This window comes from Euprymna scolopes, chromosome 46 (assembly GCF_053919585.1).
Source record: "Euprymna scolopes isolate OS-2025 chromosome 46, ASM5391958v1, whole genome shotgun sequence".
NCBI lineage: Eukaryota > Metazoa > Mollusca > Cephalopoda > Sepiida > Sepiolidae > Euprymna > Euprymna scolopes.
The window spans coordinates 90,236,597-90,261,030 of NC_136527.1; the positions used below are offsets into that span (position 1 = coordinate 90,236,597).

The 24,434-nt window shown below is 39.3% G+C and overlaps 1 protein-coding gene across 1 annotated transcript in view; it reads left to right on the plus strand.

Moving 5' to 3' along the window:
- The first annotated feature begins 20,735 nt into the window (after positions 1 to 20,735).
- The window catches only part of LOC145270661 (uncharacterized), a 53,188-nt gene continuing 49,489 nt past the window's right edge, over positions 20,736 to 24,434 (plus strand). The window contains exon 1 of the mRNA XM_080126292.1: positions 20,736 to 21,178. The gene's annotated coding sequence lies outside the window, so the exon portion shown is untranslated. The remainder of the gene's footprint in view (positions 21,179 to 24,434) is intronic.

A 24,434-nucleotide genomic window follows, 5' to 3' on the forward strand; every position in this document is an offset into this window, starting at 1 on the left:
GGCTTCATATTTTTTGGCATGATGCTTAAGTATAAAACTTAATATAAAAGGGCTGGCATTGAACCCAAATATAATAGTATTAAATCGGTAGGCGCACAATTTGCCATCTACCTTGAGGAAAAAACAAAATCTATTTTTATCTTCAATAGATTTTAACCTGATCTGTAAAAAAGCTTTGCGCAAATCGCCCAAAAGCACATATTTTTTCTTTTCGGAAAGCTAGTAGAATATCTAGCAACAATGCAGTCATGTTAACACCCGAATAAGCAGCGTCGTTAATCGAAATGCTACCTTTACGTTTCAACGAACAATTGAAAACAGGGTGGATTTTTGTAGTTATTCCCAGACCTTCTTTAATTACTGGCCGATGGGGAATCCATTTATAATTCTCATAAGTTCCATGGGGAACGGAGAAAGGTTCAATAATCTGCAGTCTTCGTATTCTTTGAAGACCTGTATATAATCGTTATACAGTCCCTTTCCTTCCAAGGACTGGGCCACCCTATGCATTATTGGCAGTGAAGGCACATAATTGGACTCCACCTTGAGAAGCTTGTCATGCTCCCAAGGCAGCTCGACGTAATATTTTCCTTCCTTGAGAACTATAGCCTCTTCGAAGGCATTTATTTTTTCTTTATCAATTGAAGACAACTGGTTGGCATCCTCGATACCTATGGAGTCCAGAGAAAAAAACTTTTCTACTCCACGTTCAACAGCAGGACCGTCAAAAAAAGGTTGCAGCACATCCTCGTAAGATGCTACTGGCTTTAATACACTATCAATTAAATATGACTGGGACATAGGGAGTGTTTTAATAACTTGATCGAAGGCTGGCAATTTTTCCACAGCCTTATCATTTTTGTTTAAAAAATTTGACCCCTCACCGAAGGGAATGATATAATTGGGGAGTTTCCAAGCGGAACCTCCCAAGCACTTAATTAAACTGAGATTATGGATTCTAGGAATAAGATCCAGGCCAATGATACCGAGAATGTTAGAACCGTTTAGTTCAGAATAACCAGGGCAAAACTTATACCCTTTTTCAGTTAAATTCGACGTAATCTCGTTGAACCTGTTTACGTTAAATTTCAATTTCAAATTTTCAGCAAACAATGCAGAATGATAAAAAGGACGCTGAAGTCCCAATTTAATAGACACTTCCAGCTCTGAAAGATGTAAGGACTTATTCCCCACGAGGGTATTGACGGGCATTTGTACCGTCTCAGGATTTAGATTACGGTTGCGAATTAACCGGTCCAGAATTATTTTAGAGAAAAAGGATTTTTGGCTACCCGTATCTATCAGACAGAAAAAATAAACCGGGTGCCCTTTAACCTTCATAGATATCTTGAGTACAGGACTAATACTCTTGTCCTGATCCGCCATGAAAGTACGTCCCACAAAGGACCTAGAGCCTTTTGGACACATTAAGGAATAATGGTTTTTTAGACCACAATTACTGCAAGGGAAGGGGAACCCCTTAACCCCCCTGCAACTGGACTCTGAGTGCTCACCGAGGCACCGGAGACATAATCTTAATTCTTTCGCTCAAATAATTTTAGATTCCGAATTTGGAAATTTAGAACAAACTCTTGTCAGATGACCATCAACCTGACACTATTTACAAAATTTATTTTCGCTATTTTTGACGAAAGACTTAGAATTATTATTACTCTGAATGGACTTGATTTGTTTTGGCTCCGAATTCTTCGCCACGAGGGTTCCAGCATTCAACGAACCCGACATGTTTGGTGGGAATTTTTCCGCCTTGACGCATTTAATGGCGACGCCATTATTATGTCTATAACGTCAAACGTATACGTTAAAATAGACTTTAAAGAAGGAAACCGTTCACAGGATTTATTCATTATTTCTCTGCAAACACTGTTCGGAAATTTAGCGAACAGAATATGAGCTATTAATCTTCCTGAGGTGGATTTATCTGTAAGAAAATCCGTGCCAAAGGAATTATCCATTTCCGTCAGTTCAAGTTTGACTCACTGGACGAGGATTCTGATATCCCTCAAAGACGCAAAATGGTCTGGTTGTGGAATAATGTCATCGAATATTTTGTTCAAAATTGCTGAAGGATTTAAATATTTTTACTTCAGACACTCCAAAGCTGCGTCGTAATTCTCGGGAATCACATCAAACCTAGAAATAATATTAAACACCTCTCCTGATAATTTGGATTTTAGCAATAATAATTTATCTGCACTCTTCATGTTCGCAGTACAGAATTCAAATTTCCTTAGGAACCCACGGAATTCAAACTTATTGGGAGTTGGATCCCCACTAAAGGGGAGGGGCACTCCAACTCCATTTTCATGGGGACAATATCCCTTGCCTTGATTTCTCAATCTCCGGCTGGAGCTCAGCCAGTCTGTTGTGGACTCCCACTTTAAACATTTCGAAATCCCGACATATATTTAGTCTTTCCTCATCTGGGGACTTGAAAATTAACTGATCTAATAAATCGTCTACTTCAGACAATCGTTTCTCGATGTCGGAAGAAAAATTATTTATACAACGCCCACCTCCTCTCTTGTTCATCCAATCCAAAGAAGCCGTTATACGAAACTTTTTAGCTTCAATTCGACCAACAAGATTTGAATTTGCCATGTTCGAAGGACACAACACGAGAAAACAAAATGGCCGTTCCCACGTGGGGAAATAAAATCAAAGGGCGCGAAAAGGATTCTCCGACGAGAACCACTACTATCTGAAAGGGGTTACGTAAACAAAATTCGAAACTCTCAATTAACAAGGAATTTAAACCCATAAGAAAAGTTCAGACTGACATTCGACATTTCAACAATGAATCAATTATAAATTCAAGAATCAATATATAATTTTTTTTTTTAAACGATTACAATTATCGTAAAATATTTGAAAGGTATTTTTTTTTACGAATTAAAACTTCAGTTTACAATTTACATGAAATAATATTTATTTTTTTCCAATGAACTTCAGTTACAATTTATTGAAGGAATATTTATTTTCAATGAATATGTTCTTTTATGGACCATTACAATTTAATATAAAATGAATAGTCAATATATTATTTTTTTCAAAAGCACATGGTCTTTTAAGGACCATTACAAATTAATATAAAAATGAATATTAAATATATTATTTTTTTTTTAAAGGCGACACAATGAAAGGAAAAAATCTAAAATAATGTGAGGGGGGGGGGAAATCGAAATCTTATGCAATAAAACGTTATTACTCATAAGAAAAAAAAATTGGAGGGGGGGAAGGAATATCTTTTGCAATAAAAACGGTGTAAGAAATTCTCTCACTCGTTTTTGCCTATGGCAGAATGAAAGAGACTCAGAAAAGAAACAAAGGCTCACCTTAAATCCAAGAATAATTTTATTTACAAAAGGTTAAAAAAGGAGTCCATACTGCAAAATTGCTTCTGAAATTTCTAACACACTGCCAAAGGAAGGAAGAGAAAGAAATGGATACTCATTTCTTTCTTTTTTATCGGGAAATCAAGGATTGTCGCCTATTTGGACAAGTTATTACAATGAAATTCTGTCCCAAAGGACTTAATATTAACACAATAATAGCAATTAAATTCAATGTGTGTCTGTTGTCAATCTGAACTTATAACGATCTCTCTATGGCAAACAGAGAATTTATTAGTAATAAAAGGTATGACTCTACTGATGAGTCTATAAAAGGAATATACAATTATTAACTTGGTGTTTGGTCCGCACAATCCGGACACACCCAATCTTCAACGGTAACTTGTTGGTCGACCCCGACACAACCAAAATGGTACCAATTCCAAGTGTATGGCACGTAAACTCATGCAAGTAAACAGTAGGATGTACATTTTGACATCCTCATTATTGTTTTTGACAAAAAAATGTCCAGTAAAATCCACCCCTACACATTTTAAGGGCCGGACAAAATTTACTCTATCAGAAGGCAGTTGAGACCCAGAGGGTGCTTTGTACGGTAGAGAATTAATTCTCTTACATATAACACAGTCACGGAGAACCGACTTCACCGCCTGTCTCCCTTGGGGGATCCAAAAACCCGATAGCCTCACCTTGCTAAGGGTTGAATTTGCTCCCATATGACAACAATTCTGGTGAGCTTCAATAATGACCAATTTGGTCAGGTGGGTATTTTTTCCTAATAATATAGGAAATTTCACTTCATATGGAAAAACCTCGGAGTTCTGAATACGTCCTCGAGTCCGTATCAGTCCCTCCCTATCTAGGAATAACCCAAGGGCCGTAACTCTTGATGGAGCAGCCCTATTAGAGGGTTGTTGCAAATAAGCAAGTTCTGTGGGAAACGCTTCCCTTTGTAAATGAGAGAAGAGCAACAATTTAGCTCTCTTGACGGTGTCAGTCTTTCGGTGACGTAATTTATCACCGAATCTCACAACTTTTTCTAAGACATTAATAGCCTTAGTTAATGAGGAAAAATCAGATATTTTAATTGGCAACTGATTCTCGTTAGAAGCAGTTTCATCCGAGAACATACATGTTACCATCTTCCTGTTAACATTGTTAAGACAAGGCAAGGGGAACGTGGGCCAGCTGATTCCAACTTGATTAAGCCAGTCTGGTCCGCAGGTCAAAAATTTGAAAAATTGTTTGAACTTAGAGGCAGTAATACCTCTGGTTAAAAGATCAGCCGGATTATCCGACGAAGGAACACATCTAAATTTAGGGTTTATTCCATATTTAAGTTTAATGTTTTCAATGAACTTATTAATGTCTGACACGCAATTTTCAATGAATATATTTTTTTTCGCAGCCTTCCCATTCAAAATCCATGACAGGGCTACTTGTGCGTCAGACACGACAAACAAGGATTTGATATTGATGGGCGCTAGAGCACCCAAAACTTGTGGAATAACTTTAAACGCTAGAAATATAGCTAATAATTCCAAAACAGTTAGTGATTTTCCCTTGATGGGTGCCACTTTTGCCTTGGTGAATATCAAGGAACACTGAGCACCTTGTTTCGCATACACGGAAAACCCATAAGCATGCTTAGAAGCATCGCTAAAGCAAATAATTTCAACAGGGGATTCCGCTAGGAGAGTACATCTAGGAAATTCAAAGTTCCCTATACAATTCAGCTCGTTGGCATGTGCTTGCCACGTGGCCTTAACTTCTTCAGGGATTTGTTGATCCCAAGACAACTCCTTTTTCCACAGTTGACTAATAATAATCTTCCCCTGCACGGTGACAGGAAGAAGTAAAGATAATGGATCATATAGACTTGAGACTTGAGATAATATCTTGCGTTTGGTATTGGCATTGCCATCTATTACAGATGGAGCGAGTTTAAGGGTATCCCTTTCAACAGAATATCGATACCCCAGCACCTTTTCAAAGTTGGGGGAAGAAGACGAGATAGTACCGTCTTCCATCATTTTATTTTGTATGCTCGTGCAATTGGAGTTGCAGGATTGGAGTTCAAACCCCACTTCTCCGAGTCTGTCACAGACTTTATTATACACATGGGTTAGAGTATCTCGGTCACTATTAGTAGTAACTAAGTTGTCAACATAGAATTTATTGGAAATCGAATGTGAAGCCAAATGGGCTTCATATTTTTTGGCATGATGCTTAAGTATAAAACTTAATATAAAAGGGCTGGCATTGAACCCAAATATAATAGTATTAAATCGGTAGGCGCACAATTTGCCATCTACCTTGAGGAAAAAACAAAATCTATTTTTATCTTCAATAGATTTTAACCTGATCTGTAAAAAAGCTTTGCGCAAATCGCCCAAAAGCACATATTTTTTCTTTTCGGAAAGCTAGTAGAATATCTAGCAACAATGCAGTCATGTTAACACCCGAATAAGCAGCGTCGTTAATCGAAACGCTACCTTTACGTTTCAACGAACAATTGAAAACAGGGCGGATTTTTGTAGTTATTCCCAGACCTTCTTTAATTACTGGCCGATGGGGAATCCATTTATAATTCTCATAAGTTCCATGGGGAACGGAGAAAGGTTCAATAATCTGCAGTCTTCGTATTCTTTGAAGACCTGTATATAATCGTTATACAGTCCCTTTCCTTCCAAGGACTGGGCCACCCTATGCATTATTGGCAGTGAAGGCACATAATTGGACTCCACCTTGAGAAGCTTGTCATGCTCCCAAGGCAGCTCGACGTAATATTTTCCTTCCTTGAGAACTATAGCCTCTTCGAAGGCATTTATTTTTTCTTTATCAATTGAAGACAACTGGTTGGCATCCTCGATACCTATGGAGTCCAGAGAAAAAAACTTTTCTACTCCACGTTCAACAGCAGGACCGTCAAAAAAAGGTTGCAGCACATCCTCGTAAGATGCTACTGGCTTTAATACACTATCAATTAAATATGACTGACACATAGGGAGTGTTTTAATGACTTGATCGATGGCTGGCAATTTTTCCACAGCCTTATCATTTTTGTTTAAAAAATTTGACCCCTCACCGAAGGGAATGATATAATTGGGGAGTTTCCAAGCGGAACCTCCCAAGCACTTAATTAAACTGAGATTATGGATTCTAGGAATAAGATCCAGGCCAATGATACCGAGAATGTTAGAACCGTTTAGTTCAGAATAACCAGGGCAAAACTTATACCCTTTTTCAGTTAAATTCGACGTAATCTCGTTGAACCTGTTTACGTTAAATTTCAATTTCAAATTTTCAGCAAACAATGCAGAATGATAAAAAGGACGCTGAAGTCCCAATTTAATAGACACTTCCAGCTCTGAAAGATGTAAGGACTTATTCCCCACGAGGGTATTGACGGGCATTTGTACCGTCTCAGGATTTAGATTACGGTTGCGAATTAACCGGTCCAGAATTATTTTAGAGAAAAAGGATTTTTGGCTACCCGTATCTATCAGACAGAAAAAATAAACCGGGTGCCCTTTAACCTTCATAGATATCTTGAGTACAGGACTAATACTCTTGTCCTGATCCGCCATGAAAGTACGTCCCACAAAGGACCTAGAGCCTTTTGGACACATTAAGGAATAATGGTTTTTTAGACCACAATTACTGCAAGGGAAGGGGAACCCCTTAACCCCCCTGCAACTGGACTCTGAGTGCTCACCGAGGCACCGGAGACATAATCTTAATTCTTTCGCTCAAATAATTTTAGATTCCGAATTTGGAAATTTAGAACAAACTCTTGTCAGATGACCATCAACCTGACACTATTTACAAAATTTATTTTCGCTATTTTTGACGAAAGACTTAGAATTATTATTACTCTGAATGGACTTGATTTGTTTTGGCTCCGAATTCTTCGCCACGAGGGTTCCAGCATTCAACGAACCCGACATGTTTGGTGGGAATTTTTCCGCCTTGACGCATTTAATGGCGACGCCATTATTATGTCTATAACGTCAAACGTATACGTTAAAATAGACTTTAAAGAAGGAAACCGTTCACAGGATTTATTCATTATTTCTCTGCAAACACTGTTCGGAAATTTAGCGAACAGAATATGAGCTATTAATCTTCCTGAGGTGGATTTATCTGTAAGAAAATCCGTGCCAAAGGAATTATCCATTTCCGTCAGTTCAAGTTTGACTCGCTGGACGAGGATTCTGATATCCCTCAAAGACGCCAAATGGTCTGGTTGTGGAATAATGTCATCGAATATTTTGTTCAAAATTGCTGAAGGATTTAAATATTTTTACTTCAGACACTCCAAAGCTGCTTCGTAATTCTCGGGAATCACATCAAACCTAGAAATAATATTAAACACCTCTCCTGATAATTTGGATTTTAGCAATAATAATTTATCTGCACTCTTCATGTTCGCAGTACAGAATTCAAATTTCCTTAGGAACCCACGGAATTCAAACTTATTGGGAGTTGGATCCCCACTAAAGGGGAGGGGCACTCCAACTCCATTTTCATGGGGACAATATCCCTTGCCTTGATTTCTCAATCTCCGGCTGGAGCTCAGCCAGTCTGTTGTGGACTCCCGCTTTAAACATTTCGAAATCCCGACATATATTTAGTCTTTCCTCATCTGGGGACTTGAAAATTAACTGATCTAATAAATCGTCTACTTCAGACAATCGTTTCTCGATGTCGGAAGAAAAATTATTTATACAACGCCCACCTCCTCTCTTGTTCATCCAATCCAAAGAAGCCGTTATACGAAACTTTTTAGCTTCAATTCGACCAACAAGATTTGAATTTGCCATGTTCGAAGGACACAACACGAGAAAACAAAATGGCCGTTCCCACGTGGGGAAATAAAATCAAAGGGCGCGAAAAGGATTCTCCGACGAGAACCACTACTATCTGAAAGGGGTTACGTAAACAAAATTCGAAACTCTCAATTAACAAGGAATTTAAACCCATAAGAAAAGTTCAGACTGACATTCGACATTTCAACAATGAATCAATTATAAATTCAAGAATCAATATATAATTTTTTTTTTAAACGATTACAATTATCGTAAAATATTTGAAAGGTATTTTTTTTTACGAATTAAAACTTCAGTTTACAATTTACATGAAATAATATTTATTTTTTTCCAATGAACTTCAGTTACAATTTATTGAAGGAATATTTATTTTCAATGAATATGTTCTTTTATGGACCATTACAATTTAATATAAAATGAATAGTCAATATATTATTTTTTTCAAAAGCACATGGTCTTTTAAGGACCATTACAAATTAATATAAAAATGAATATTAAATATATTATTTTTTTTTTAAAGGCGACACAATGAAAGGAAAAAATCCAAAATAATGTGTGGGGGGGGGGAAATCGAAATCTTATGCAATAAAACGTTATTACTCATAAGAAAAAAAAATTGGAGGGGGGAAGGAATATCTTTTGCAATAAAAACGGTGTAAGAAATTCTCTCACTCGTTTTTGCCTATGGCAGAATGAAAGAGACTCAGAAAAGCAACAAAGGCTCACCTTAAATCCAAGAATAATATTATTTACAAAAGGTTAAAAAAGGAGTCCATATTGCAAAAGAGTGCCCTCTTTAGCTTCTGCCAAATGGCGGGTAGTTCATGCCTTGAAAGGCGAAGGTAGTTTTCTTCTTGTTGAAGATGCTGGTAGAATCGGCCGCTCGTAGAAAAGGTTGAGGGTTCTCAAAATCCTTCCAGACTGTAGATACGAACAACGCACTTTGCGATCGATGTTCATAAAATAATATGCCCCCTTGCGGGCAATGATAATGAAGTAATTATTCCGTAGAACATTTTAGCCTCTGGATAATATCCGCATTTAAATGAGCGGAGAAATAAATGGGGTAGAACCCTGCCTTAGTTCATTAGGCACGGAGCGAGATTACGCGCGTCGGCCTTTTTCGATGCTGAATTGAAATCTGTTTTTTGAAACATAATATTCCCGCCACTTCTGCATCCTCCGCAGCAACTGAACAACACAATACCATTGGTCGAAATAATCGCGTGATTGTAAATCACGCGGTTATCGCCCTTGCTTCTGAAATTTCTAACATTTTGTCAATTTCCGTATTTCAGTTTATTTATAAATGACGTCAATTTCATTATCCAATCAAATGGGATTCTTACTATCGGTGTAACATGACTTATCTCCCATTTGCTTCCTCATATTTCTGTTTCCCTAAACTACAAGAGGGCGCAGATTCGTTGTCAGTGACCTCGAATACCCTGTGTCGTATTTCTGATATTTTTATTAAATATAAACTAAAAACAAAAATGTATCTATATATAAATGATAATAAACTTTAAAGAATAAAAAAAAAAAATTAACCTTTTTTCTGATTGTTCTAAAACTTTTGGTCATTTGAAGCCTCCGTAAAAAAAAATAAAAGAATTGCCACCTTTTAGCATAGCTAGAAAGCAATCGTTCGTTTTGGAAACTAGAAGAGCATAGTTACCTTTCCCCCTCCCCCGGGGCAGCTATACTCTGGTAAGTTGGCCCGTTATATCCTACATTTTGGGGGGGGGGGATTTAATTTTTCAAGTTGAATCCAATTTTTGCAGTGCGTTAGTTTATTAACGATGAAGCTACAGAACAGTAAAGAATGGATTTCTACATAACACCGTTGTGTCCAGCGCGGTTCGTGTTCTGCATAAGTGCCGAAGCGTGTTAAGGTCCTTTCCTGATCCTGGTGAACTTGAAGAAAGAACCTGATCAACTTTAATCATCCTTCTAGTATAAGGGAGTACCCAAACAGATAAAAAACCAAGTGTATTAAGTTTTGTAGGCCTATCTAATCTCTTGAAAGTATTCACAAAACCTACAACCCCTAAAAAACAAATTAGAGTTGTAATAATAGCGCTGCTCTTTCGTTTCAGTAACTTTTATATAGACTCTTTCGTTTCGGTTTCGTGATCTAACTTTTGTATGCACTCACGCATACGCATAGCAAGTAATCAATAAAGCGGGGCGCCATTATTCAGTTCCCTTCTTACCAACCAATCACACATGTTCCAATCTTATTCTTACACATCCATGCACAACACAGCATGACATGGTGGCAAGCGGTATTATCATACAACACACAATCTTATAACGTCACAGACAATTAAGAAAAAAAAAAAAAAAAAAAACGATTTTTTGGCAAATAACAAATAGGATCCTGAACAGAAGTGTGCGTTCTATCCTAACCATTATCAATGGACCAGAGGTCATCTCGTCAGCGCCAGACAAGGTCAAACTATTTGCAAAAAATTTTGCAGCTAATTCTACCCTATGCGACGAAGGTCATCAACTCCCCATATTTCCTCCTATAACACAGAACACGCAAGGTAACATACAAATATCCGTGCATGAGGTCGCCAAGCTAATCAAGAACCTTGATTCAAGTAAAGCAACTGGCCCTAACGGCATCCCAATTATAGTGTTAAAAAAGCTTCAATCAGAACTTGTTCCCATACTTACGAAACTGTTTAAGCGCTGCCTTAAGGAGAAGTGCTTTCCGACTCCCTGGAAGACCTCATCAGTTTGCCCTGTATTTAAGAATTCAGGTGAAAAGTCATCTCCCTCTCAGTACAGACCAATAAGTCTCCTGTGTGTCATGAGTAAGTTGCTGGAATCCATATTAAATAGAGAAATAGTCAACCACCTCAGCAGAAACAACCTTAGTGACACACAATATGGTTTCCGCTCTGCAAGATCTACCGCAGATGTGCTGACGGTTATATCCCACAGGATTAGTGAATCTCTTGACAAAGCTTCCTTTCTAGGGCAATTGAATTGCTCTTGACATATCAAAGGCCTTCGACAACGTATGGCATAAGGGTCTACTTCAGAAGATTTCCAGCTACGGTATAACTGGAAATATTTTCTCAATCATTAAATCATTTCTCTCCGATAGGCTCATAAGAGTAGTGGTCGATTGGCCAAAAATCGGAGGCCTGCAGTATTAATGCTGGAGTCCCTCAGGGGTCAATCCTGGGCCCAACTCTCTTCCTGATCTACATCAATGACCTCCCTAAACACACACTTAAATCATTCGTTGACATTTATGCTGATGATACGACCATCTATGGCAACACATCAAAGGTTGTAAATGACAAAGTTCTCTCTGATTCTCTCTCCTCTGATCTCGAGCACGTGGTTCAGTGGGGGAAGACGTGGCTGGTTACCTTTTATGCAACTAAAACCAAACTCCTATCCTTACATTATCAACGCTCTGATCCCCATCTGGCATTAATTGGGATTGAAGGCTCTCGTCTGGGAGAGGCCCCGTGTTTTGACAAGCTTCTGGGTTTGACCTTTACTCCTGATCTGAAATGGAACACGTACATCAAGTCTGTTGCCAAGGTCGCTGGAAAGATGGTGGGATCCTTCTACCGCTCCAGAAGATATCTTACTGCTGATGCAATTCTCTATCTATATAAAAGCCAAGTACGTCCAAGGATGGAATACTGCTGCGATATCTGGGCAGGAGCTGCTAAAAACAGCCTATCCTGCCTTGACAGAGTACAAAATAGACTTCGTGGCTTAGTGGGGGGATGCCCTTTTCTCTACCCTGCAACCTCTCTCGCACAGAAGAGACGTTGCGAGCCTATCCTTGTTTTATCGTTATTTCCATGGAAGGTGCTCGTCTGAACTCCAATCTCTGGTCCCCCCCTCGTCAATCTTTCATGAAAAACACCTGTCTAGCTGAATCCATTGTGAAAAATTTCCCCCACTCTTTATCTGTGCCTAAATCAAAACGCGGATTCCATGAACAAAGCTTCTTTCTTAGAACTGCACGCCTGTGGAACTCTGTTCCGTCTGCCTGCTTCCCACCTGACTACAACTTGGATGTCCTCAAGTCCAAAATTAACAAATTTCTAATGAACCGCCCCCTTAAGTAAATACTTCATCAAATCGCCACACTAACGTAATGTACTTGCAATAACCCTTATCCCTGAGTGGCTTCTGGGCCTTGATAAGTGGTGACCACTGTGTAAAAAAAAAAAAAAAAAAAAAAAAAAAAGAAGTTTTTTACCACAGTTTCCAATGATTGCATAACGAAGGCCCACAGCCCACTCGGGAACGCTGATCATGCAGTGATAATGGTTGAAATCGCCCTAAACTCTAGACCCAAAACTGAAGAGTCAGTGGTCAAAACAACGAGATATTATAAAAAGGCTGACTGGGAAGCCATCAAAGATGCCCCATGGGGAAATATTTTTTTTCTTCCTGCTCAATAGTGTGCAAACGAGACCACTGACTGGTTCAAAACTGCAATCGAAGCGCATGTTCCCATGCCGAAATTTTATAGCAAGCCCCACTCTCCCCAATGGTTTACTTCTACTTGCGCAACTGCCATTGCTCAAAAGCAGCATGCATACCGCAGATTTAACCGACATAATCCAGCTCAAACAGACTGAAGTATATAGAAGCTAGAAATAATGTTAAGAATGAAATAGCGACAGCTAAGAGAGAATTTACAGAAACCACTAAAAAACGCATCGAAGCACAAAAACTAGGAACTCGTGACTTCTGGAAAATCTACAACAGTGTAGTAAATAATGGGCAATCAACAATTCCCCCACTAACCAACAATCACGAGGTTGTCTCCTTAGCACTCGAGAAGGCTAACATGCTTTCCAGTTGGTTTGCCTCAAACTCCACACTGGACCCTTCCAACCACCTCCTACCTGACTTTTCTATGTGGACAGACGCCATGCTAGGCGATCTGAAAATCACTCCTGCTCAGCTGCATGTCATCATAAAAAACCTTGACACTTCAAAAGCATGTGGACCCGATCTTATCCCAGCTGTGTTATTAAAAAAGTGCTCAGTTCTCTCAAAACTCTACAACAAATGCCTTAATGAAGCTTGCTTTCCGGGCTGTTGGAAAATTGCTTCTGTGGTACCAGTATTCAAGAATTCTGGCAAAAGGACTGACCCATCAAATTATCGCCCCCCCCATTAGCCTCCTCCCTCTTTTTGCCAAAATATTTGAGACGATAATCAACCATGCTCTAGTCCATCACTTTACAGATGCTAAACTTCTGACTGACCAATAATATGGATTTAGACAAGCCCGTTCTACAGCAGACGTCCTAACTGTAATCTCTGAACGTATATACCATTCACTGAACAAAGCGAGTGAGGGCAGAGCGGTAGCTCTACATATATCTAAGGCTTTTGACAGGGTATAGCATGTGGGTCTCCTCAGGAAGATTAGATCATACGGTATCACTGGTAGAATACTCAACATAATTAAATCCTTCTTAGATAAGAGAAAAATCCAGGTTGTCCTCGATGGTCGTACATCTAAACAATATGATATAAATGCGGGAGTGCCCCAGGGTTCTATCCTTGGACCTCTATTGTTCCTGATATTCATAAATTACCTCCCCGACAAAATTGCCTGTGAGATGGGTATATATGCTGATGACACTACACTCTATGGCAGGCACGACAGGAAGACGAATGAACACATTTCTAAAGAAATGGCAGAAACACTAGAGGAAGACCTCCAATCTGTAGTGAAATGGGGACAAAAATGGTTGGTCACGTTCAATGCCGCCAAGACTAAACTAGTTTCATTCAATAATTACAAGAAACCCTCTCTACCACCTATAGCAATGGCCAACGACTCTTTATCTGAGAGTACATCTTTCAAACTCCTTGGTCTAACGTTCACAGGAAACATGAGTTGGAACAATTACATTGAAGGCATTGCCAGGGCCGCTGCAAGAAAGGTGGGCTTTCTCTACCGTGCTAGAAAACTACTAACACCTGAAAGTATATAAGGCTTATATTCGCCCGTGTATGGAGTATTGCTGTTACATTTGGGCTGGTGCATCTGCTACTAGTTTTTTGCTCCTTGGCAAGGTTCAAAAGAGAGTCGCAAACCTGATAGGCCCTGAACTGGCATCTAAGCTTCAACCTCTGTCCCATCGACGAAATGTTGCATCCCTCTGCCTGTTCTACAAGTATTTTAGTGGTGAATGCTCAGATGAACTGCAATCACTTGTTCCCACACAACATGAGCACATTCGACAAACCCGACAGGCTGCTAAATCCCACTCCCACACTGTAGAGATCCCTAGATGTAAAAGATCTTTCTACTCCAATAGTTTCTTCCCCAGAACCGCTAGACTTTGGAATTCCATTCCAGGTCCCTGCTTCCCCAACAGTACTGACATGCAGAAGTTCAAGTGTAACGTGAACCAACATTTTGCTGCCCAAATCCCTACATAGTACCCCAGTAGTTGTTACCCCTGATAGTAGCCCTCTACACCAAAGTGGCAATTTGCCTTGTTTGGGGTGAAAATATAATAAAAAAAAATAAATAAATAAATAACTTCACATGTATTGCCAAATCATTCAAACTATTTCGACAACGAATGGAACTTTACTTCACCATCAAAGTGATGAAACACGAGGATAAAGTCCCTCAAATACTTCTCGCGACCGGCGAAGAAGGTTTATACTGGTATAATAGTTGGTCGATATCAGATGATGATCGCAAGGATCCACAAAATAGTATTTGCTGCATTTTTGGAGCAGCTAGAACCGGCAACAAATCACCGCGTTTGTAGACTGGAACTCGGAAAATACCAGCAGAGACCAAATGAAACAACAGACATCTTCATCAACAGATGTCGACTGTTGGCAAAGAAATGTGATTTCAGTGCCGATGAATTAAAAGAATGCCTCGTCGAGTTACTAATTGCCAGCACACCAATACCCGAACTTCAAAAGCAACTATTAAACAAACCGTTACAGAATCGAGGAAGCTGTTAGATTAGCCCGTTAACACTAGGCTTCAGCAGTTTCTGTCAACCAGCTCCACCAGTTACAGGAATAATAAGCCATGGTACACACCAGTGGCAAGGGATTGACTGAAAACGTGGACAAACCTGCAAAAATTGTGCATGCAATCACCGTTTTGGCAAAGAACACTGCCCTGCCTAAAATGATGTGGCAAAACAGGTCACTGGGCTACAGTTTGCATCTCAGGGAAGCACAAAACCAAGAGCCAACAAGGAAGGCCCTGGCATAACAGTCATAACTAACAATGGGAGTTTGGCAAGAAAATAAACAGCGTCGCCAAACACGATGACCAAGCCATGACTGACATAGACACAGTAATGGAGAACCTCACATCTAACAGTGGAAAGTCAGCAAACATGAAAGATCCTCGAAATGAGGCATTTGTTGATCTAAAGTGTAGTACTTACCAACACAACAAACGCCCTCGTGTTTGTGCCTTGTATAGGCATGCGCGACAACAAAACTTGGGTTTTTATAAGCGGAAGTCTCGAAGTTGTCAGGAATCTACAGGCGCATGCGCAAGAGAAGGGATTGAGATAGTGGTATAAAGGCAGGTCGATGTTACAGTGACGCATGCGTTAGTAGGTGATTAAGGAGGCGGTTTATTTTTGTGTCAAGTCGCGCACCTCGGTGAAGGTCATATAAATCGTTCACCTCGGTGAAGGTGAAGGTCATAAGCTATTTCGGCTATTTCATTTTGTCTCTTTTCCTGGACAACTATGGCTGGGGCAAAGTTTGATTTAAAACTGATACCCGAATTCGACGGATCCACTTCTGTTGTCGACTGGGTCGAAAGGGTTGAGCTGACCTGCAACCTCTGTGAAGTAAAGGGGGTGCATACCGTGATTCCCCTAAGATTGGCTGGAGGCGCCCTAAGTGTATATCAGCAACTGAGTGCTGTGGAGAAGGCTGATATTACCTGTATAAAAAATGCTTTATACAAGGCATTTGCCATGGATCCCTGTACGGCCTACGAAACATTTGCCACTAGGAAGCTCATGCCAGGAGAAACCGTGGACGTCTTCTTCGCGGAGCTGAAGAAACTTGCAGTTCTATAAGCGGAAGTCTCGAGGTTGTCAGGAATTTACAGGCGCATGCGCAAGAGAAGGGATTGAGATAGTGGTATAAAGGCAGGTCGAGTGAGAAGGTTGTTGTTGTTGTTGTTGTCATTGGACGTTACAGTGACGCATGCGTTAGCAGGTGAATAAGAGGCGGTTTATTTTTGTGTGTCAAGTCGCGCACCTCGGTGAAGGTAATATAAATCATTCACCTCGGTGAAGGTGAAGGTCATATAAGGATCAAGCTAAAGGACCACCCAGGCACTCATACCTTCAACCTGACAGTAGATACAGGGGCACAAGCAAATACATTGCTTATCCGCATATCCTGCAATATGTACCCTAGCAGTATAGACGAAGCTGGAAACCCAGTGCCCGGATCACTCACCTCAACACAATGTCTGTTAACAGCCTACAACAATACCAGGATAAACTGTTGTTATATGCCAGTATAAAAACTCCCCATTGCTGGATACCCAATTCTATGTGGTTAATGCACCAGGAGCAGCCATATTGGGCATGCCAACATCAGTGGCTCTTAGGGTAGTGACAATGAACTGTGCCATCTCAACCCAGCACCAACCCATCAATAGTGTAGCTGACCTGAGAGATTTGACCGTATTGGTGAATTTTGGAACACCCACAAGCTTGTTGTCAACCCCAATGTACCATGCCACATAAACCCACCTAGAAGGACACCTATAGCCATGTGCGGAAAAATCAAATTGGAACTCGACGAGATGGAATCACAAGGAGTCATTCGCCGCATCAAGAACCCACAAACTGGATAAGCTCTCTCATTTATGTCACCAAACGTGACAACACAATTAGAGTTTGCTTAGACCCATGAGCACTAAACAAAGCTCTCATACGGCCATACCACCAAATTCCAACTGTCGAGGAGCTCAGCCACCGATTTGCAGGAGCAAAATTCTTCTCAAAGTTGGACACTAAGTCTGGGTACTGGTCTATAAAGTTCGACCCTGAAAGTCAGCCACTAACAACTTTCCAAACACCATTTGGAAGGTATTGTTTTGAACAACTGTGATTCGGTTTGTGTGTCAGTCAGGACATCTACCAACTCGAGATGGACAGAATACTCGAGAAATGCACTGGTGATTGTGGTATAGCTGACGATATTACCATATATGGCTCGACAGAGCAGAAACATGATAAAAACCTAAGACGTTTCATGGAGGTCGCTACTGAAGAAGGCTTTACCTTGAACTCGGACAAGTGCAAGATCAAATGCCATGAAATATCCTTTTTTGGAAACCTGTACACACACACCAGACTAAAACCAGATCCGGCGAAGGTACGTGACCTACAGAAAATGCCTGAACCACATAGCAAGACGGAACTACAACAATTCTTGGGTATGATGACATACCTGTCTCGTTTTGTCAAGGACTTCAATTCCAAGACAGCAGTGTTGCGTGACCTATTACGCAAGGACTCTGCTCTCCAGTGGGAACCACACCATCAGGAAGCTTCCAAAAAGATAAAAAGTGAAGTATCTGAAACGTCCCTGCTCCACTATTTTGACCCTAAAAAACCAATATTCATGCACTGTGATGCGAGTTTACATGGAATCGGTGCAGCTCTGCTACAACAAGATGAGGAGGGCAATCTATCGCCTGTCACATATGCTAACAAGAGCCTCACACAGACAGAACAGAGATACGCATGTATCGAACGTGAGCTACTGGCCATCGTATTTGGCACACAGAGGTTCCACACACACCTGTATGGTCACCATTTCCAAGTCATTGACCACAAACCACTCACTATGATCATTGACAAACCGCTCACCTCAGCCCCGGCACGTCTGCAAAGAATGCTAATAAAACTCCAAGGATACAAATTCAGGCTCACATATAACAAGGGATCTGACAACCTCTTGGCTGATGGATTATCGTGCCTACCACCACCTTGTAATGCGGACCCTATTGAACTTGATGTCCGGGTTGATACAGTTCGTTTTTCCACTAATTACATCAAACAGCCAAGACAGTGTACGACAGCGGATCTTCTGCTTAACCAGCTGAGAGAGACCATCATCACGGGATGGCCAGAGACAATCAAGCAGCTTCCCACTGACATTAGAGTGTTCTGGGGCCTAAGAGATCAGCTCTCAATTGATGATGGTCTTATCATCAAAGGACAACAAATCGTCATCCCCCACACACTTCAAAAAGACATATTAGAACAACTACATGCTGCTCATTTAGGACAAGAGAAAACAAAACTCCTTGCCAAAGACACTGTTCATTGGGTAAACATAAACAAAGACATTGAAGAGTTCACAAAGTCATGCAGTATCTGTCAACAGCATCAGCCCTCCCAAATGCAAGAGCCGCTAATGCAACATGATATCCCAACAAAGCCATGGGATGTAGTTGGCACAGACCTGTTTGATCTCCACAGAAGTCAATGGTTGATCATAGCTGACTATTACTCAAAGTATCCTATAGTCAAACGCCTACCTGATCATTCACCAAGCAGTGTCATAGTGAACATCACACGCCAAATCTTCTCAGAGTTTGGCATACCATCCAAGACAGTCAGCGATAACGGACAACACTTTTCAAGTCATCTCTACCGCGAATTAGCCAAAGAATGGGGCTTCCATCATGAGACCATGTCACCTCAGAGATCCTAAGGGAATGGCTTCATAGAACGTCAAATAAGGACTATCAAGAATATTCTCAAGAAAGCCAAACAGTCAGAAACAACTCCTGAGATTGCACTGCTGCACTGGTGCTGCACCCCAATTTCAAGTGTCATACCAAACCCTGCACAACTACTCATGGATAGACGAATCCAATCTCCACTGATCACCAAGATCAGAAACGACAACCATGATCAGGATCAGATATACAGCGCATTCCAACAACGCCAGCAGAACCAAAAGAGGTATTTTGACCGACATGCACTTAAGGAAGATCACCACCCCTATACCATGGTCAACGGGTAAGGGTACAGAATCCTGTGTCTGGAAGCTGGGACCCAGCGACTGTAGTATCCCAGGTAGATGGTCACCCACCGCTCCTATCTCCTGGAGAATGTCAATGGGCATGTGCTGCGAAGAAACCGACAACACATAAGAAGTATTCCAGTGACGCCTACCCCACAAATGTCGCAAGACCTCCTCAACACAGCTCCACAAGAATGTGCGACGTCTGTGGATCCACTTGTGTGTGCATCCCCAAACAGATCAAATGACACTCAAAAATGTACCCGTAGTGGTAGGGTGGTATGACCACCATCAAAAATGAACTTATGATGAACACACACTCATAACCTCCCAGCAAACATCTCATGGGGCAGAATAATCCCCTGCTTCGCTGCAGCTGTTCAGGCAGTCTGCCATGAACCAGCTTTTCCATTTTTTTTTTTTTTTGTTTGTTTTATATACCTAAGTCATCTTTGTTTTCAGAGGAAGGGAGATGTAATCATAGCGCTGCTCTTTCGTTTCAGTAACTTTTATATAGACTCTTTCGTTCCGGTTTCGTGATCTAACTTTTGTATGCACTCACGCATGTACATAGCAATTAATCAATAAAGCGGGGCGGCCGTTATTTCGTTCCCTTCTTACCAACCAAACACGGCAGTGTTGTACTTTGTCCCGAAAATGTTCGATAACTCTTGGCGGTTCACAATTTACTATGACACCGTCTAAGCAGGTGCGCGTTCATATTAATTTGATTTTACGCAGACGAATTTGAATAAATAACCCGACGCTTTTTCATTAAAGTTTCGATAAATTTGCACTTTTTTTTTTAATACGCACGTTAAAGTTATTTCAAGTTATTACAAATACAAAATTATTTTATTTTTAATTTTCACGTTTTAATTTTTTTAAGTTATTTCAAGTTATTACAAATAAATTAATTTCGAACAAACAAAATATTGAATAAAATTACAATTGTATTAAGTTTTTGAATAAAAATTATTTAACACGAACTAACAAAATATTGAATAACATGAAAATTATTTAACAGGAACATTTTTATTAAGCATCTTGCTCTCGAAACAAAATATTGAATAAAATGGTACTTGTGCAATTTTGCATAGACATTAAAAAATAAATAAATAATATAAAGATAAATTAATTAATTTGTAATAACTAGAAAGAACTTAAAAAATTAAAACGTGAAAATTAAATAAATTAATTGTGTATTTGTAATAACTTGAAATAACTTTAACGTGCGTATTAAAAAAAAACGTGCAAATTTATCGAAACTTTAATGAAAAAGCGTCGGGTTATTTATTCAAATTCGCGTGCTTTTTAGACGGTGTATTTTATTCAATTTCGTTTGCATAAAATCAAATTAATATGAACGCGTACCTGCTTAGACGGTGTCATAGTAAATTGTGAACCGCCAAGAGTTATCGAACATTTTCGGGACAAAGTACAACACTGCCCCAAACACACGTGTTCCATTCTCATTCTTACACATCCATGCACAACACAGCATGGCAAGAGTGATCGGTGTTCTGTTGTAGCGTAATGAAACATTTGCACTATTCTTTTGTATTGTGACAGGAAATATTTTATATCAGGAATCTGTTTCGGCCTAACACCGTTTTCTGCTGACTTAAATCAGGACTCAATACACCTCAGAAACTGTATCAGTTGCCTTCTCTTAAATCTTAACATTTATAAAAAAAATAGTTAAATATGATAATTTTATCTATATTAAACATCCAAGTAACCGACATTTTTATGAAAAGTCTTTGTTTAACGTTCATTTAAATTTTCTGCGAACCTGCATTCGCCATCTTGAATTTATATTAACCTTAATGTCGGTTACAAATCAAACAATGACTTTTTTTTTTTTTTAATCCGATCATTTCTTCGGAGCAGATTATATAAATAAAAGTAAGTATTTTTTTTTTTCAATAGATTTTTTGGTAAAACTATACAAACACCGTGACAGCGAATTACCCCTACCCCTAACCCTAACCCTAACCCCTAACCCCTAACCCTAACCCTAACCCTAACCCCAACCCTAACCCTAACCCTAAACCCTAACCCTAACCCTAAACCCTAACCCTAACCCTAACCCTAACCCTAATCCTAACCCTAACCCTAACGCTGTCACGGTGTTTGTATAATAATACCGATTTTTTTTTTTTTTATTTAGATTTTCCAACGTAAAAATAAGTAAAAATAGAGAATAGTTAGAAAACTCCCTCTCCTCCGCGTGTTAAGAACGGTTGGGTTTGTATTACAATACACATAGATTTGAAAAAGATTGTCAAGGTATTTTTTTAGATTAGGTCCACCTTCACAATTTTCTTTTAAATGACATCTTGTATTCTTTGGCGGCCATCTTTTTTACGCGCGTGCAGTGTCAGTCATAGACGAGTAGATTTGTTTATAGCGCGCACACGCGTAAAAAGATGGCCGCCAAAGAATACAATGCATAATACAACTTTTTTATATCTCGATAACTACTTATTTCTGCAAAATTTCAATGCGATTTTTGTATTCAGCATAGTCGAAAACCCATAAAGTTGTCATTTAAAAGAAAATTGTGGAGGTCGACCTAATCTGAAAATTTATCGTTGTCAAAAAACAAAAATATAATAAATAAATGTTATCAAAGACAAGGTAAGTTACCTTTCTACCTAATTGGATAAGTTGTTAGTGTTTTTATTTAATGTAACATGTTTATTCAGCTCCTCTACATAATATAATATTTTAGACAAACGTTTTTTTTTAATCCCCCCCCATTTTCAAGTGTCTATTAAAAAGTAAATAATTAATTTACTCACCAAAGTGTTATATATCACAAATTGAAGAGAAAAGGTCAATAAATAATATATTTAAATTTAAAACAAAAAAAGTAGTGTTTTTTTAGAAATTTACCTGTAAAATCCGAAGTTTAAAACCTTTTTTTTTTTAAAAACCACGTTGTTTGTTTTTTGTTGTTTTTTTTTTGCTCCTTTAATTGAAAAAAAAATTAGGGCTTGAATTACATTTTTCGAGGAGTTATAAGTTTGGAAAGACGGGGTGGAATTATTCACTATTTTTCGCGAAATTTCTGACACACCTACTGAAGCATAGCAAATGGTATTATGATCAAGGGGGTAGGAGGTTGTTTAAAACCTATAAAAGAGGTTCTTTTCTTCCATTCCTTCCCGAATCAAATTGTAGTTATTGTGACGACTAGACAGACTGTTTGACTTGCTTTGGCAAGCATTTTTCATACTGTTGGGGGGAGGGTGTATTTTTTTATTTCACATGTTATTATTTCTTTGAGAAATTAACTTTAAGCTGTAATCTTTCAAACTTTATAAAAAAGTAACCGAAATTTAAAAAATATTATGATTAGCCGGCGTTCAAAAAACATGTCCCCTATCCAGTCAGCCATTCATGTTGTACATGCTTATTAACAAGATTTAACAAAATAAAAAAATGAATAAAAGTTTTTTTTGGAGCAAACTCCACACACCTCAAATCATTTCAGCACTTATCACTACCATGGCATATGGTCCTGGATATGACCTAAAACTATACCCAATGGTGAGGCCTCACCTTGCACGCTTTGGGGAGTGTGGAGCCACCCTTTAATTGCCATTGCTCCCAGGTCCACTCTGACCCGGAGTGGTAGTACCTGTTAGGGTCCCAACTATGGGTTGAATAGAATCCGACTTAAAAAACAAATATATAAAAACAAATATATTCCATTAAAAATCGTTCCTCAAAATAACTAGATTTGGCATTAAATAATCTGAAAAAGGTTGATATGCCGTAAAAAACAACAACCAACCAACCCACCAACCATGGCATATAAAAAATAAATAAATTAAGACAACAGGGATATTCTCTTTAAGATTAGGTAGACTTTGTTACATGATGTCCAAGTGAGGTGAGAAGAGACAGCGGATGTGGAAGTAATTTTTTTTCTTTTTTTTTTATTACATTTTCACCCCAAACAAGGCACATTGCCACTTTGGTGTAGGGGGCTACTATCAGGGTCAGCAACTACTGGGGCACTATGTAGGGATTTGGGCAGCAAGATGTCAGTTTACGTTGCACTTGAACTTCTGCATGTCAGTACAGTTAGGGAAGCAGGATCCTGGAATGGTTATAAAATTAAAAAGAAAATATGCATTTCATAAAGATAAAACCAGGGTGGCGGAGTCGGAGGTTTTAGCTGGAGTCGGATTTCTAAAAGTACAAGGAGTCAGAGTCGGAATTTTTTATCCGACTCCTTAAGTCCAATGAATTTATTTTTTTACATGGTTCTCCCGTTTGGTTTTACCATTTTCTTTATTACATTTTCTAACCAAACAAGGCACATTGCCACTTTGATGTAGGGGTCTGCTATCAGGGATCTTAGTTCTAGGGGTACTATGTAGGGAGTTTAGCAGCAAGATGTCTGTTTACATTACACTTGAACTTCTGCATATCAGTACAGTTGGAGAAGCAGGATACCAGAAGAGAATTCCAAAGTTTAGCAGTTCTGGGGAAGAAGCTATTAGAGTAGAAGGCTTTCTTACATCTAGGGATCTCTACTGTGAAGGGGTGGGACTTTGCTGCTTGTCAGGTTTGTCAGGGGTATTTTCATCGAGGATGTACAAGAGCTTGTAGTTCGTCAGAGCATCCACCATTAAAATACTTGTAAAACAAGCAGAGGGCTGCAACATTGCAACAGCTTAGATAACAGTTCAGCACTTATCAGGTTGGCGACTCTCTTTTGAACCCTGTCCAGGAGTGAGAGACTAGTAGCAAATGCTCCAGCCAAAATGTGACAGCAATACTCGATAAATGGACAAATGGTCGCTTATAGAGGTACAGGATACTTTCAGGCTTAAGTAACTTTCTAGTGGAGAGAGCCCATCTTCTTTGCAGCAGCCTTGGCAATGATCTCAATGTATTTATTCCAACTCATGTTCCCTGTGAACGTTAAGCCAAGGAGTTTGAACGAAGTACTTCCAGGTAATGTATCTTTAGCCATAACTATTGGTTGTTTGTAGTATTTAGTAGTTTCCGATCTAGATTGAGGTGCTAGGCAAAACGCATGTGCTTAGGCACCATCATGCAACGCAAATAGACCATCAGCCAGCTCCTCATCCACAAGAATGTGGTCTCGGGAACGCCCACCAAAGATGAGTACAGGGTGCCT